The sequence below is a fragment of the Heptranchias perlo genome, chromosome 9 (assembly GCF_035084215.1).
Source record: "Heptranchias perlo isolate sHepPer1 chromosome 9, sHepPer1.hap1, whole genome shotgun sequence".
Taxonomy (NCBI): Eukaryota; Metazoa; Chordata; class Chondrichthyes; order Hexanchiformes; family Hexanchidae; genus Heptranchias; species Heptranchias perlo.
This window is the reverse complement of record NC_090333.1, coordinates 69,691,225-69,706,216: the sequence shown is the minus strand read 5'-3', so window position 1 is coordinate 69,706,216 and position 14,992 is coordinate 69,691,225. Positions and strand designations below refer to the sequence as shown.

General features: G+C 45.2%; 1 protein-coding gene across 1 annotated transcript in view; it reads left to right on the top strand.

The window, feature by feature from the left end:
* Nucleotides 1-14,992, top strand: part of LOC137325527 (procollagen galactosyltransferase 2-like) — a 262,241-nt gene that overhangs the window by 196,675 nt on the left and 50,574 nt on the right. The gene's annotated exons all lie outside the window — the stretch shown is intronic.

Here is a 14,992-nt window from a genome sequence, read left to right as displayed (position 1 = left end):
TGTAAACTTATACAGTGAGCATCAGTACGCTATTTGATTATGGAGACATCACAGCTAGGCCTGTTCCTGTTCTCACCTGTTGCTCACAGGTGTGCACTTCCCAGACCAGGTTATTGAATAGTGATAAGAAGCAGGAACATGACGTATAAAATGGGCGGCCGATCTGAACGCATTAGTTTCCCACCGGGCGAGTAAGGTTAAAATTACCCTCAGTCTCTGATTTTCTTCCTCCTTAACCCAGCATTGTCAAGGTCAATTATAGACTCACAATTACCTTCATGGGCTGAGATTAGCTGAATCAGTATCTATTGGGAGTTGAAACTGGGACCTTACTGCTCCGAATGGCTCAATCATCAAGGCTTCTTCAACAGCACCTCCCCAACCAGCGACCTCCACCACCTAGAAGGACAAGGGCAGCAATGGGAATACCATCACCTCCAAGTTTCCCTCCAAGTCACACAACACCCCGTCTTGGACATGTGTCGCCACTTCTTCATCGTTGCTGGGTCAAAACCCTGGAAATCCCTACCTAACAGCACTGTGGGAGTACCTTCACCACATGGACTGCAGCGGTTCAAGAAGACGGCGGCTCACCACCACCTTCTCAAGGGCAACTCAGGATGGCCAGCGATGCCCACATCCCCGAGAATGAATTTTTAAAAAATCAGTGGGCATCAGGTGGGAAGGGGGGAGTCAGGCTCAGCTGTGACACGGTGGTGATTGGGTGGTCTGTGGGCACTCGCTGTCAGAGTTCACATATGAAGAATGAAGATGCAAAGTTTATAGTAAAATACATTGCATTTTATGTGGATTGCTTGATCCTGGTGCAACAAATGAAAGCCTAACCTTGTGTTAGCACTCGTTCATTGATTGGATGGATAGATGACCTTTCAGCAAATGCCTCCCCATCTTACCTGAATACATAACGTAAAGTTGGCTTTCCTACAATTGGCAAGACCAACAAACTCAACAATAGCTGAGTCACTTTTACCCTCTACCACACGACTAATATCATCTTTGGTTAGTTAGACAAGCAGTTATCATCAGGAAGAGGTAGCAGGGAAGAAGCAAGAAATGGCACTTGATCATTATTCTGCCCTTTAAAAAGTGGGCCACATATAGGCCGAGCTGTTGTTAATTGATACCCTCAGAAAACTCTTAATAGTAAATATGTGGGTATCAGAACTTGGAAGTGTAGACAGACCAACTAGCTGCTGATTCATATAGATGTATGGGACAGGAGGGAATTTCAAACTTTGTACATAATTTATATTTGGGTAAATCTCAAGAGTACGTTAATTATTACTCTGTGAAGGTGCATAGACTGAATAGAGGGAAAACCTCACTGAGAGTTTAATTAGCATCTCACCTAGATTCAGATGTTAATGAAACAGATGTTCAGTTTTCTAAATGCAAGTGTTTTATCAATTGTCCGATGCCTCACAAACTTCCCAAAGCAAAGTTGTATCTCGAGCTTTGAAAAAGTGCAGGTAAACAGTACAAGTTTGAATTCCTTCTTCATCTTTTTAAAATTATACTTATTAAATGTTGAAAACAGGAGAACAGATGGCAGAGAATCCATAGGAGAAGAACTTACTGATTTAATGTTGAATGACAAGGTTTGATATCTGCGGCAGTAATTTCCGCAGTGGTTTTCTTGATCTCCCGCTGTAACTTCCGCGGAATGTCGTCAGAAACCCCAGAGAATTGAGATAAATGGCAGTAATGGCGGGAGATTAGGTACCCCTTCTTCCCATAGAAATTTTACTCTCATGTAGTGTGAGAAATATTGAAATCGAATATAAAGAAAGCAAGGTAAAGACATGCAATAAATAATAAGCCAACATGGGTGTATAAAAGCCAGCTTCTATTATAGGAATTTTTTGAGCATAGCAAAAGGAATGAATGAGGCTAAAGCATTGGATTTTCGTGTCATATCTTAATTTTTCAGAAGATATTTGATAAATCCCTCACATGAATGTTACGACTAAATCGAGAAGTCAGGAGATCAAAGTTGAAGTTGTAAATTGGACGGTTAATTGGTTCTAAAACAAGAAACATAAGGCTGTTGTTAATTATTCTAGCTTTAATTAAGCCCTTGTATAAACCAAGCCCCTCAGGGAGAGGTGGTGGAACTCTCACGAGTCCCCACATTCGTTCATGATCTCGGTGAAGATGCTGTTGGTAAAATGTCTTAAGTTTACCCCGTTATTCCGGGGGTTTCTGTGGATCTTCCGCCTGACGATTGGGAGAACCGTCACGGAAATTCAACCACTTAACCTTTAGTGTGTCATGGCTGAGTTTACACACCCCTGCCACAATCCTGCTCTCTGGACCATCACTGAGCTTACCGGTCCATTGGAAACCCTGCCACCTTTTCATGTATCCGAAATTCACCAGTGACAACCTTCAGTGCTTCGGTTTCTAATTGGCTGAAATAAATGGAATTTGAAGTCAACTTTTAACCATTCAAAAGCCCAGTGTTTGGAAAGTTAGTGCCACTCTCAAAATGAACCATGTGAGCCACAAGGAAGAAGCAAGGTAAACAAAATGTCTTAGGATTAAATACTTCAAGGAAAATATACAGAAAAATTAGATTAATTAAAGAAAAATACAGTTAAATTCTTCAACATGTTTTATTTTTAATTCAAATTGTTTTCAAGTATTTTTGTTATGCAGGGTTCATATTAAAGTAGGAAAGCTGCCCATTCGATTTGAGTACCATTATTAACATATTATCAGTATTTGTTTCAACAAAATAGCCTCTCACAGGGAGACTGGAGTTTCCTGGACCTGCTGGTGGTCCAGGCATTAATATTAACAAATAGAAGATCATTTGCAGGGAGTCACTCGTGTAACATTAGCTACAGACACATTACCAATCAGAAGTGACACTAATTGCTATCCTTTCTGTCCTGACTACCATCCAGGAGTCGCCTAAGCCAGAAAACCTCAGTCTCTCCCATATATGTAAACACAAACTGGCACCTTCCCCCGCCCCCCTCCCCAATTCCCCATTGAAGACTGACACAAACATTTTAATTGCGGTCCATTTTTCATTATTGTACAGAGAATGAGAACCTTTAACTTGCGAAATAAAACTACAGCAAGTAAGAAACAAGGTGCCTGCTTCCATAAATAAAATTATTATGTTTGTAAAATCATTCTGCTTTTAACTGGCCGAGTGTTTCTGATTGACCCCTCACACCTTATCTGCTTCATATCACTAACATTTACTGAGTGTAAGTCAGATCTCTTAACCTTGTGAAATAAGATGCCCAGAATCTATATATGTATGTGTATATATATGTATATATATTTACTTAGGTTACATGCTCCAATGAAAAGTCATAATTAAATATTTTGTATGTTGGGTTTCAAAGTTGATGTGTCCACACTTAGGTGTTACGTTTCTCGACAACACCAGTGGGAGACACCTTCACAGGAATTGTAATGTTAATCTCATGGTTTACCTGTCATGCTTTGTTCACATGCATCTTGATTTCATGTCACTACCAAACAAATCCCCATCAGCTCAAGTTGGGTTTGGGAGGCTCCTGCGTGAATGGGCCCTTCAAAACCCGAAGCAAACTTAGGAGTTATTCGCTCTAGGTTCTATCGATAGAATAGGAAGGTAAAAATAATACAGACTGACTCCATGCTCTCTCCAACTTGTTAATTGACCCGTCAGTCAAACAAACTCAAGGTTCCCATCTGCAATCTGACCTCTTAGAAAACCCATCAGTCATTTCAAGAATGCAGAGAAATAGCACATTTCTAGCCTTAAAGGAACAAACATCTGTATTCTATTCTTCACTGTTTCTGAAAAATTCTGACTTACCTTTAGCCCATTCTGCTCTGTGCTTTGTCTGAACTCAGGACTGTTAGTGCTGTGCTTTGTCTGAACTCGGGAGTGTTAGTGCTGTGCTTTGTCTGAACTCGGGAGTGTTAGCGCTGTGCATTGTCTGAACTCGGGAATGTTAGTGCTGTGCATTGAATTTTAAACTGCTCCCAATCTTCAGGCTTGCTACTTTTTCTGGCACCTTTATATGACTCCTCTTTGGATCTAATACTATCCTTAATTTCTTTTGTTAGCCATAACTCGGGAGTGTTAGCACTGTGCATTGTCTGCACTCGGCAATGTTAGTGCTGTGCATTGTCTGAGCTCGGGAATGTTAGCACTGTGCTTTGTCTGAACTCGGGAGTGTTAGCACTGTGCATTGTCTGAACTCGGGAGTGTTAGTGCTGTGCATTGTCTGAACTCGGGAATGTTAGCGCTGTGCTTTATCTGAACTCGGGAGTGTTAGCGCTGGGCATTGTCTGAACTCGGGAGTGTTAGCGCTGTGCTTTATCTGAACATGGGAGTGTTAGAGCTGTGCTTTATCTGAACTCGGGAGTGTTAGCGCTGTGCTTTATCTGAACTCGGGAGTGTTAGCGCTGTGCATTGTCTGAACTCGGGAGTGTTAGCGCTGTGCTTTATCTGAACTCGGGAGTGTTAGCGCTGTGCTTTGTCTGAACTCGGGAGTGTTAGCGCTGTGCTTTATCTGAACTCGGGAGTGTTAGTGCTGTGCTTTGTCTGAACTCGGGAGTGTTAGTGCTGTGCTTTATCTGAACTCGGGAGTGTTAGTGCTGTGCTTCATCTGAACTCGGGAGTGTTAGCGCTGTGCTTTATCTGAACATGGGAGTGTTAGCGCTGTGCTTTGTCTGAACTCGGGAGTGTTCGTGCTGTGCTTTGTCTGAACTCGGGAGTGTTAGCGCTGTGCATTGTCTGAACTCGGGAATGTTAGTGCTGTGCATTGAATTTTAAACTGCTCCCAATCTTCAGGCTTGCTACTTTTTCTGGCACCTTTATATGACTCCTCTTTGGATCTAATACTATCCTTAATTTCTTTTGTTAGCCATAACTCGGGAGTGTTAGCACTGTGCATTGTCTGCACTCGGCAATGTTAGTGCTGTGCATTGTCTGAGCTCGGGAATGTTAGCACTGTGCTTTGTCTGAACTCGGGAGTGTTAGCACTGTGCATTGTCTGAACTCGGGAGTGTTAGTGCTGTGCATTGTCTGAACTCGGGAATGTTAGCGCTGTGCTTTATCTGAACTCGGGAGTGTTAGCGCTGGGCATTGTCTGAACTCGGGAGTGTTAGCGCTGTGCTTTATCTGAACATGGGAGTGTTAGAGCTGTGCTTTATCTGAACTCGGGAGTGTTAGCGCTGTGCTTTATCTGAACTCGGGAGTGTTAGCGCTGTGCATTGTCTGAACTCGGGAGTGTTAGCGCTGTGCTTTATCTGAACTCGGGAGTGTTAGCGCTGTGCTTTGTCTGAACTCGGGAGTGTTAGCGCTGTGCTTTATCTGAACTCGGGAGTGTTAGTGCTGTGCTTTGTCTGAACTCGGGAGTGTTAGTGCTGTGCTTTATCTGAACTCGGGAGTGTTAGTGCTGTGCTTCATCTGAACTCGGGAGTGTTAGCGCTGTGCTTTATCTGAACATGGGAGTGTTAGCGCTGTGCTTTGTCTGAACTCGGGAGTGTTCGTGCTGTGCATTGTCTGAACTCGGGTGTGTTAGTGCTGTGCTTTGTCTGAACTCGGGAGTGTTCGTGCTGTGCTTTATCTGAACTCGGGAGTGTTAGCGCTGTGCATTGTCTGAACTCGGGAGTGTTCGTGCTGTGCATTGTCTGAACTCGGGAGTGTTCGTGCTGTGCTTTATCTGAACTCGGGAGTGTTAGCGCTGTGCATTGTCTGAACTCGGGAGTGTTAGCGCTGTGCTTTGTCTGAACTCGGGAGTGTTCGTGCTGTGCTTTGTCTGAACATGGGAGTGTTAGTGCTGTGCTTTGTCTGAACTCGGGAGTGTTAGCGCTGTGCTTTGTCTGAACTCGGGAGTGTGAGCGCTGTGCTTTATCTGAACTCGGGAGTGTTAGCACTGTGCTTTATCTGAACTCGGGAGTGTTAGTGCTGTGCTTTATCTGAACATGGGAGTGTTAGCGCTGTGCTTTGTCTGAACTCGGGAGTGTTAGCGCTGTGCTTTGTCTGAACTCGGGAGTGTTAGTGCTGTGCTTTATCTGAACTCGGGAGTGTTAGCGCTGTGCATTGTCTGAACTAGGGAGTGTTAGTGCTGTGCTTTATCTGAACATGGGAGTGTTAGCGCTGTGCTTTATCTGAACTCGGGAGTGTTAGTGCTGTGCTTTATCTGAACTCGGGAGTGTTAGCGCTGTGCTTTATCTGAACTCGGGAGTGTTAGTGCTGTGCTTTATCTGAACTCGGGAGTGTTAGCGCTGTGCTTTATCTGAACTCGGGAGTGTTAGTGCTGTGCTTTGTCTGAACTAGGGAGTGTTAGCGCTGTGCTTTATCTGAACTCGGGAGTGTTAGAGCTGTGCTTTATCTGAACTCGGGAGTGTTAGTGCTGTGCTTTGTCTGAACTCGGGAGTGTTAGCACTGTGCATTGTCTGAACTCGGGAGTGTTAGCGCTGTGCTTTATCTGAACTCGGGAGTGTTAGTGCTGTGCTTTGTCTGAACTCGGGAGTGTTAGCACTGTGCATTGTCTGAACTCGGGAGTGTTAGCGCTGTGCTTTATCTGAACTCGGGAGTGTTAGCGCTGTGCTTTATCTGAACTCGGGAGTGTTAGTGCTGTGCTTTGTCTGAACTCGGGAGTGTTAGTGCTGTGCTTTGTCTGAACTCGGGAGTGTTAGCGCTGTGCTTTATCTGAACATGGGAGTGTTAGCGCTGTGCTTTGTCTGAACTCGGGAGTGTTCGTGCTGTGCATTGTCTGAACTCGGGTGTGTTAGTGCTGTGCTTTGTCTGAACTCGGGAGTGTTCGTGCTGTGCTTTATCTGAACTCGGGAGTGTTAGCGCTGTGCATTGTCTGAACTCGGGAGTGTTCGTGCTGTGCATTGTCTGAACTCGGGAGTGTTCGTGCTGTGCTTTATCTGAACTCGGGAGTGTTAGCGCTGTGCATTGTCTGAACTCGGGAGTGTTAGCGCTGTGCTTTGTCTGAACTCGGGAGTGTTCGTGCTGTGCTTTGTCTGAACATGGGAGTGTTAGTGCTGTCCTTTGTCTGAACTCGGGAGTGTTAGCGCTGTGCTTTGTCTGAACATGGGAGTGTTAGTGCTGTGCTTTATCTGAACTCGGGAGTGTTAGCACTGTGCTTTATCTGAACTCGGGAGTGTTAGTGCTGTGCTTTATCTGAACATGGGAGTGTTAGCGCTGTGCTTTGTCTGAACTCGGGAGTGTTAGCGCTGTGCTTTGTCTGAACTCGGGAGTGTTAGTGCTGTGCTTTATCTGAACTCGGGAGTGTTAGCGCTGTGCATTGTCTGAACTAGGGAGTGTTAGTGCTGTGCTTTATCTGAACATGGGAGTGTTAGCGCTGTGCTTTATCTGAACTCGGGAGTGTTAGTGCTGTGCTTTATCTGAACTCGGGAGTGTTAGCGCTGTGCTTTATCTGAACTCGGGAGTGTTAGTGCTGTGCTTTATCTGAACTCGGGAGTGTTAGCGCTGTGCTTTATCTGAACTCGGGAGTGTTAGTGCTGTGCTTTGTCTGAACTAGGGAGTGTTAGCGCTGTGCTTTATCTGAACTCGGGAGTGTTAGAGCTGTGCTTTATCTGAACTCGGGAGTGTTAGTGCTGTGCTTTGTCTGAACTCGGGAGTGTTAGCACTGTGCATTGTCTGAACTCGGGAGTGTTAGCGCTGTGCTTTATCTGAACTCGGGAGTGTTAGTGCTGTGCTTTGTCTGAACTCGGGAGTGTTAGCACTGTGCATTGTCTGAACTCGGGAGTGTTAGCGCTGTGCTTTATCTGAACTCGGGAGTGTTAGCGCTGTGCTTTATCTGAACTCGGGAGTGTTATTGCTGTGCTTTGTCTGAACTCGGGAGTGTTAGTGCTGTGCTTTGTCTGAACTCGGGAGTGTTAGCACTGTGCATTGTCTGAACTCGGGAGTGTTAGCGCTGTGCTTTATCTGAACTCGGGAGTGTTAGTGCTGTGCTTTATCTGAACTAGGAAGTGTTAGTGCTGTGCTTTGTCTGAACTCGGGAGTGTTAGCGCTGTGCTTTATCTGAACTCGGGAGTGTTAGTGCTGTGCTTTATCTGAACTCGGGAGTGTTAGTGCTGTGCTTTATCTGAACTCGGGAGTGTTAGCACTGTGCTTTGTCTGAACTCGGGAGTGTTAGCGCTGTGCATTGTCTGAACTCGGGAGTGTTAGCGCTGTGCTTTATCTGAACTCGGGAGTGTTAGTGCTGTGCTTTATCTGAACATGGGAGTGTTAGCACTGTGCTTTATCTGAACTCGGGAGTGTTAGTGCTGTGCTTTATCTGAACTCGGGAGTGTTAGCACTGTGCATTGTCTGAACTCGGGAGTGTTAGCGCTGTGCATTGTCTGAACTCGGGAGTGTTAGCGCTGTGCATTGTCTGAACTCGGGAGTGTTAGCGCTGTGCATTGTCTGAACTCGGGAGTGTTAGCGCTGTGCATTGTCTGAACTCGGGAGTGTTAGCGCTGTGCTTTATCTGAACTCGGGAGTGTTAGTGCTGTGCTTTATCTGAACACGGGAGTGTTAGCACTGTGCTTTATCTGAACTCGGGAGTGTTAGCGCTGTGCTTTATCTGAACTCGGGAGTGTTAGTGCTTTGCTTTATCTGAACTCGGGAGTGTTAGTGCTGTGCTTTATCTGAACTCGGGAGTGTTAGCGCTGTGCTTTATCTGAACTCGGGAGTGTTAGTGCTGTGCTTTATCTGAACTCGGGAGTGTTAGTGCTGTGCTTTATCTGAACTCGGGAGTGTTCGCGCTGTGCTTTATCTGAACTCGGGAGTGTTAGTGCTGTGCTTTATCTGAACATGGGAGTGTTAGTGCTGTGCTTTGTCTGAACTCGGGAGTGTTAGTGCTGTGCTTTATCTGAACATGGGAGTGTTAGCGCTGTGCTTTGTCTGAACATGGGGGTGTGAGCACTGTGTGTTGTCTCAACTCAGGAGTGTTGGCGTGTGCTTCGTCTGAATTATAGAATAGAATCGTAGAAAATTTACGGCACAGAAGGAGGCCATCCGGCCCATCGTGTCCACGCCGGCCGAAAATGAGCCACCCAGCCTAATCCCACTTTCCAGCACTTGGTCCGTAACCTTGTAAGTCACGGTACTTCAGGTGCACATCCAGGTACTTTTTAAATGGGTTGAGGGTTTCTGCCTCTACCACCCTCTCAGGCAGTGAGTTCCAGACCCCCACTACTCTCTGGGTGAAAAAACTTTTCCTCAGCTCCCCTCTAATCCTTGTACCAATTACTTTAAATCTATGCCCCCTGGTTATTGACCTCTCTGCTAAGGGAACTAGGTCCTTCCTGTCCACTCTATCTAGACCCCTCATAATTTTGTACACCTCAATTAAATCACCCCAAAGCTTCCTCTGTTCCGAAGAGAACAACCCCAGCCTATCCAATCTTTCCTCATAGCTAAAATTATCCAGTCCTGGCAACATCCTCGTAAATCTCCTCTGTACCCTCTCTAATGCAATTACATCCTCCCTGTAATGTGGTGACCAGAACTTTACACAGAACTCAAGCTGTGGCCTAACCAGTGTTTTATACAGTTCTAGCATAACCTCCCTGCTCTTATATTCTATGCCTCGGCTAATAAAGGAAAGCATTCCATATGCCTTCTTAACCACCTTATCGACCTGTCCTGCTACCTTCAGGGATCCGTGGACATGCACTCCCAGGTCCCTCACTTCCTCTACACCTCTCAGTATCCTCCCATTTACTGTGTATTCCCTTGCCTTTTTTGCCCTCCCCAAATACATTACCTCACACTTATCCGTATTGAATTCAATTTGCTACTTTTCTGCCCACCTGACCAGTCTATTGATATCTTCCTGCAGTCTACAGCTTTCCTCCTCACTATCAACCACATGGCCAATTTTTGAATCATCTGCAAACTTCTTAATCATGCCCCCTACATTTAAGTCCAAATCATTAATATATACCACAAAAAGCAAGGGACCTAGTACTGAGCCCTGGGGAACCCCACAGGAAACAGCCTTCCAGTCACAAAAACACCTGTCGACTGTTACCCTTTGCTTCCTGCCACTGAGCCAATTTTGGATCCAACTAGCCACTTTCCCTTGGATCCCATGGGCTTGTACTTTTTTGACCAGTCTGCCATTTGGGACCTTGTCAAAAGCCTTGCTAAAATCCATGTCGAGTACATCAAATGCACTATCCTCATCGACCCTTCTTGTTACCGCCTCAAAAAATTCAATCAAGTGAGTCAGACACGACCTTCCCTTAACGAATCCATGTTGACTGTCCTTGATTACTCCATGCCTTTCTAAGTGACGGTTTATCCTGTCCCTCAGAATTGATCCCAATAATAATTTGAATAATTTGCCCACCACCGAGGTTAGACTGACTGGCCTGTAATTACTCGGTCTATCCCTCGGGAGTGTTAGCCCTGTGCTTTGTCTGAACTCGGGGGTGTTAGCGCTGTGTGTTGTCTGAACTCTATGGGGTTATGCCTGCAGTGCCACTATACATTGGTATGTCTGCATAAGGTTGCACTGCTGGCCTCCAGCCTGACTGGCAGCAACTGGATCAAATTACACGTTCATGCTGGGTGAGTCATGTTCAAATACACCTCGCGCTTCCCTGCATTGTCTGTACACTAAAGGACACGACATTATCCATAAACCGTCCTTTTTTTAAGTCTGATTCATTGATCATTATCCAGCAGGCATGCTAATAACAACAACAACAACAACAACAACAACAACAACAACAACAGCTTGCATTTATATAGCACCTTTAACGTTGTAAAAAAGTCCCAAGTCGCTTCACAGGAGCGATTATCAATCAAAATTTGACATGGTGTCACATAAAGAGATATTAGGACAGGTGACTAAAAGCTTGGTCAAAGTGATAGGTTTAAAGGAGCGACTTAAAGGAGGAGAGAGAGGTAGAGATGGGGAGAGGTTTATTGAGGGAATTCCAGAGCTTAGGGCCTAGGCAGCTGAAGGCACGGCCGCCAATGGCAGAACGATGAAAATCGGGGATGCACAAAAGGTCAGAATTGGAGGAGCGCAGAGATCTCAGAGCGTTGTCGGGCTGCAGGAGGTTACAGAGGTAGGGAGGGGGTGAGTCCATTGAGGGATTTGATCATGAGGATGAGTATTTTTAAATCGAGGCATTTCCGGATCTGAAGCCAATGTGGATCAGAGAACACAGGAGTGATGGTAAACGGGACTTAGTGCGAGTTAGGATACGGGCAGCAGAGCTTTGGATGAGCTCAAGTTTACGGACGGGGGAAGATGGGAGACTGGCCAGGAGAGCATTGGAATAGTCCAGTCTGGAGGTAACAAAGGCATGGATGAAGGTTTCAGCAGCAGATGAGCTGAGGCAGGGGCGGAGATGGGTGATATTACAGAGGTGGAAGTAGGTGGTCTTTTGATGGAGAGGATGTGGAGGTTTTGCTAACCATAGTTGTGATATGCTGCTATGGGGAATGTAGATGAAAGTGTAATAAAAATGTATGTGATTCAGCCTGGCGGTAGGTGCGAGCTCATGACTGGAACTGTAGTATTATAAACATTCCTTCATCAATGCTTTACCAATTTGTGTCATATATTACAAAGGGTTAATTGTTAATGCTTTATTTTATAATATCTTGTAAACATATATAACGTGTGCAAACTATTCCTGTTAAAGAATTACCTGCTGGTCTTGTACCTCATTCAAAGGATCTTTTTAAGTGGAAAATTAGACTTAAACATTTAGGGTTATAAATTCGGCTCTGTAGCGCCCGTTTTTTTGGTGCTACGTGGCTTCCTGAGGTCCCAAAACGGTGTCCAGAATGCGTGCACATACTTCTAGAGTGATGTGTGCTGGACGCCATCTTAGTAAAGGCGTTCGCGCACGCGCAGATAATGAGCACCGGTACCATGTAAAGTAGGGAGAATATGCGTTAGATCAGTGTGCAACGCTGATTTAAAGGGATAGATACAATTTTTGAACTCAACGCTCCAGCCAGTGCATTGTTTTAACCACAAACAGCTGAACATATCATAGGCGGCCTGGAGGACCTCCTGCCAGTGCTATTTAAAGGGACCAGGCAGGATTTACGTGTTAGTTGCTAGATTGTTGCTTCTGGCTGCTGATGCATTTGTACCTGTTTTTGGAGGTCTCCTACACTTAAATACTAGGACTAGGGAACATAGCCTACAAATTAGAGCCAGAACTTCCTGGAGTGAAGTTAGGAAACGCTTCAACACGCAAAGGATGGTAGAAGTTTGGAACTCTTCTGCAAACGGCAGTTGATGCTAGCTCAATTGTTAACTTGAAATCTGAGATTGATAGATTTTTGTTAACCAAAGGTATTAAGGGATAGGGGCTAAGGCGGGTATATGGAGTTCGGTCACAGATCAACCATGATCTCATTGAATGGCGAAACAGGCTCGAGGGGCTAAATGCCACTGCCGCTTGCTGCCTCCTGTTATGCGCCACCTTCTCCTGCAAGAAAATGGGACGTGTGTCGATGAGTGTCCTGCAGGATGTTTGGGTGATGTGCCTGTCATGGTTGAATAGCTGGCAGTGCGTGTGACCTGTGAGTTTTGGGTGTGCGGCTTGCAACAATGGTAATGTGTAAAGTTGAGCGAAAGCATCTGATTGGAAGAGTTGAGTATTGATTGAAAGAGTTTGTTGGTAGGTGGGTGATGGGGGGATGTAGTGAGTGGAGCAGTGGATGCGGCTAATGGTGCAGTTGGTAGGAGACGCCACTTGGCAGTTGACCTCACTCACCGTGACCCCTCATATCAAAGCATTGAACTTGTTCCTGCACTGCATCCATGTTCGAGGTGCTATGCACCTGGCATTGACTTTGTCCCCTAGTGCCTCCCACTGCATCTTGAGCAGATGTCTGGAGGGCCTTTTGCCCCACTGTAGTTATAGGATGCCCCTCCTTCTGTCCACCTCTTGCACCAAGGCCTCTAGTGCATCAGCAGAGAACCTTGGTGCACGCTCTCTTACAGGCCTGGTGCAATCTCAGATTGGCAGATTGGAGGGTGTGGGATTTAGTAGGGATGGGAGCTGTATCTGTGTTTTACGTTTGCGATGTCTGATCTCCATTCAGACTCCGTGCGAGCCCGTATCTTATTTTTTGCACATAAGAGGTGCAGGCTGCCTTTAAGAGGTGCAGGCTGCCTTTAAGAGGTGCAGGCTGCCTTTAAGAGGTGCTAGCCACTCATGCGATATCTGGGCCCCCCTGCTGATGAGAAGTCACTGAACAACGCAGCTAGGCCTGGCTGCTCGCACTGGAATCAGGTAAACGAGCAGGCAGCACGAATCTCACGTGCTGCCTGCATCGGAACGAGCGGGCGCGGGTTAATCGTGCACCGTGACCCCTGTGCCCGGATTCGGGGGTTATCGAATTTAACCCCCCTAGTCTTAAAACATTTTAGTTTTTTTCAAGGGGAGGGCATTTGTCCATCTTCATTTAAAATGCCTCAAAGATATCCTCATTATAGCTGTTGCTTGGTGAATAAAGGCTGATCGAGTGGTATAAAATGGCTGCACTGTTCTAAAAGATCTCTTCAACCCCTCTCCGCGGTCCCCAGATACTTTTAATGTTGTTTGCTCGATGGGAGCATAAGTACACAGAGCTGTTGAGTCATGGTATACTTTATCCACACTATATTTGCAGGGTTATACACATGGGTTGTACATGCTTAAGGGTTATAATTGAATGGTGTTACATGCTCGAGGATCAGGGTATGTTGTTCGTGTTGGACTTGGTGGGTAACTGGGCAGGGGCGTCTGGCTGGGATCTTTCCTATCCTGATTGGGACTGGTGATGTCCCGTACCTTGGGGTTACAAGACATTAGCTGTGGCCCCATGTTTAGAAGCATACTGGATGTATACATAAGTTTTGTTCCTCAGTGTAAGATGACAGATTTTTTCCATGTTGCTTGTTAAAAGTACAGGGGAGGCCTTCTATTGGGAACTCTCCCATCGAGCAAACAACATTAGAAGTATCTGAGCTGATCCCCACTTAGCATTGATATGCCCAGTAAGTACCTGAGAACTAAAGTCATTAATCCATCGCCGACAGCAGCTATTCATTAGATCATGACGGGGTTGCAAAAAAAATCATTACTCTCCTTAGGAATAGGTCTATAATATGGTAATGATCGGAGGTCATTAAGAATTTACTCAATACAATGGTGCTGGCTATACTTAAACTCTCTGTGAAAATTCATCGCAGAGGGGCACAGTAGCTGGTTAACTACAAACAGATGATAATCTATTACTTTTGTGCAATGCACTTTTTTGTGCTAATCCATTATGTAGAACTTTGTTACAAAATGAGAGAAAGGGAGGCAAAAGCTCTCCCAAAAACCCATAATAAAGCCACTGGGGAAGTTAATGAATGAGAAAGGGCCATTTAGTTCATCTTTTGGCACAATCTCATTGTCAGTTTTGATTTATCTCCTGTTTCTGTTACATTTTACCATGTTAATTTTGATTAGATTTCAGCTCCAATCAGGACCTCAACATCTGCAGCTCCTCTAACCCTGGTAATAATCAATATGGTGACTGTGAGAAGCCAGGAGCGTCATTTTAAAACGAGGAAGCTGAGAGTTTAACATAGGTTAGGCAGGAGTTTCTTCACACTTGCAGCTGGAATAGACTGCCATTTCGGACAGTGAATAATGAGTTAAATGTCATTCAGAACCATTTAACTCTGCTGAATTTCCATAGTATTTTGAAAGCAGGATTTAAAAAAAAATAAACATTTACATTCACAGGATTCTGTAAGAAAAATATTGAATGTTCAATGAGATGAGCCTGATGTGCTCCCAGTTCCATTCACAGAGGATGTGGATTCCACAGCACGTAACTGTCCATAGTTGTAGCAGGAATGAGCAGTCCCACACACAGGAAAACCACATTTCTCCATTTATTTCCTAGCTATAACGTAGAAAACATCTCAAGATGATTTGCAGAGGGAGAGAATAAAAATAGAATAGATCTATCGGAGCA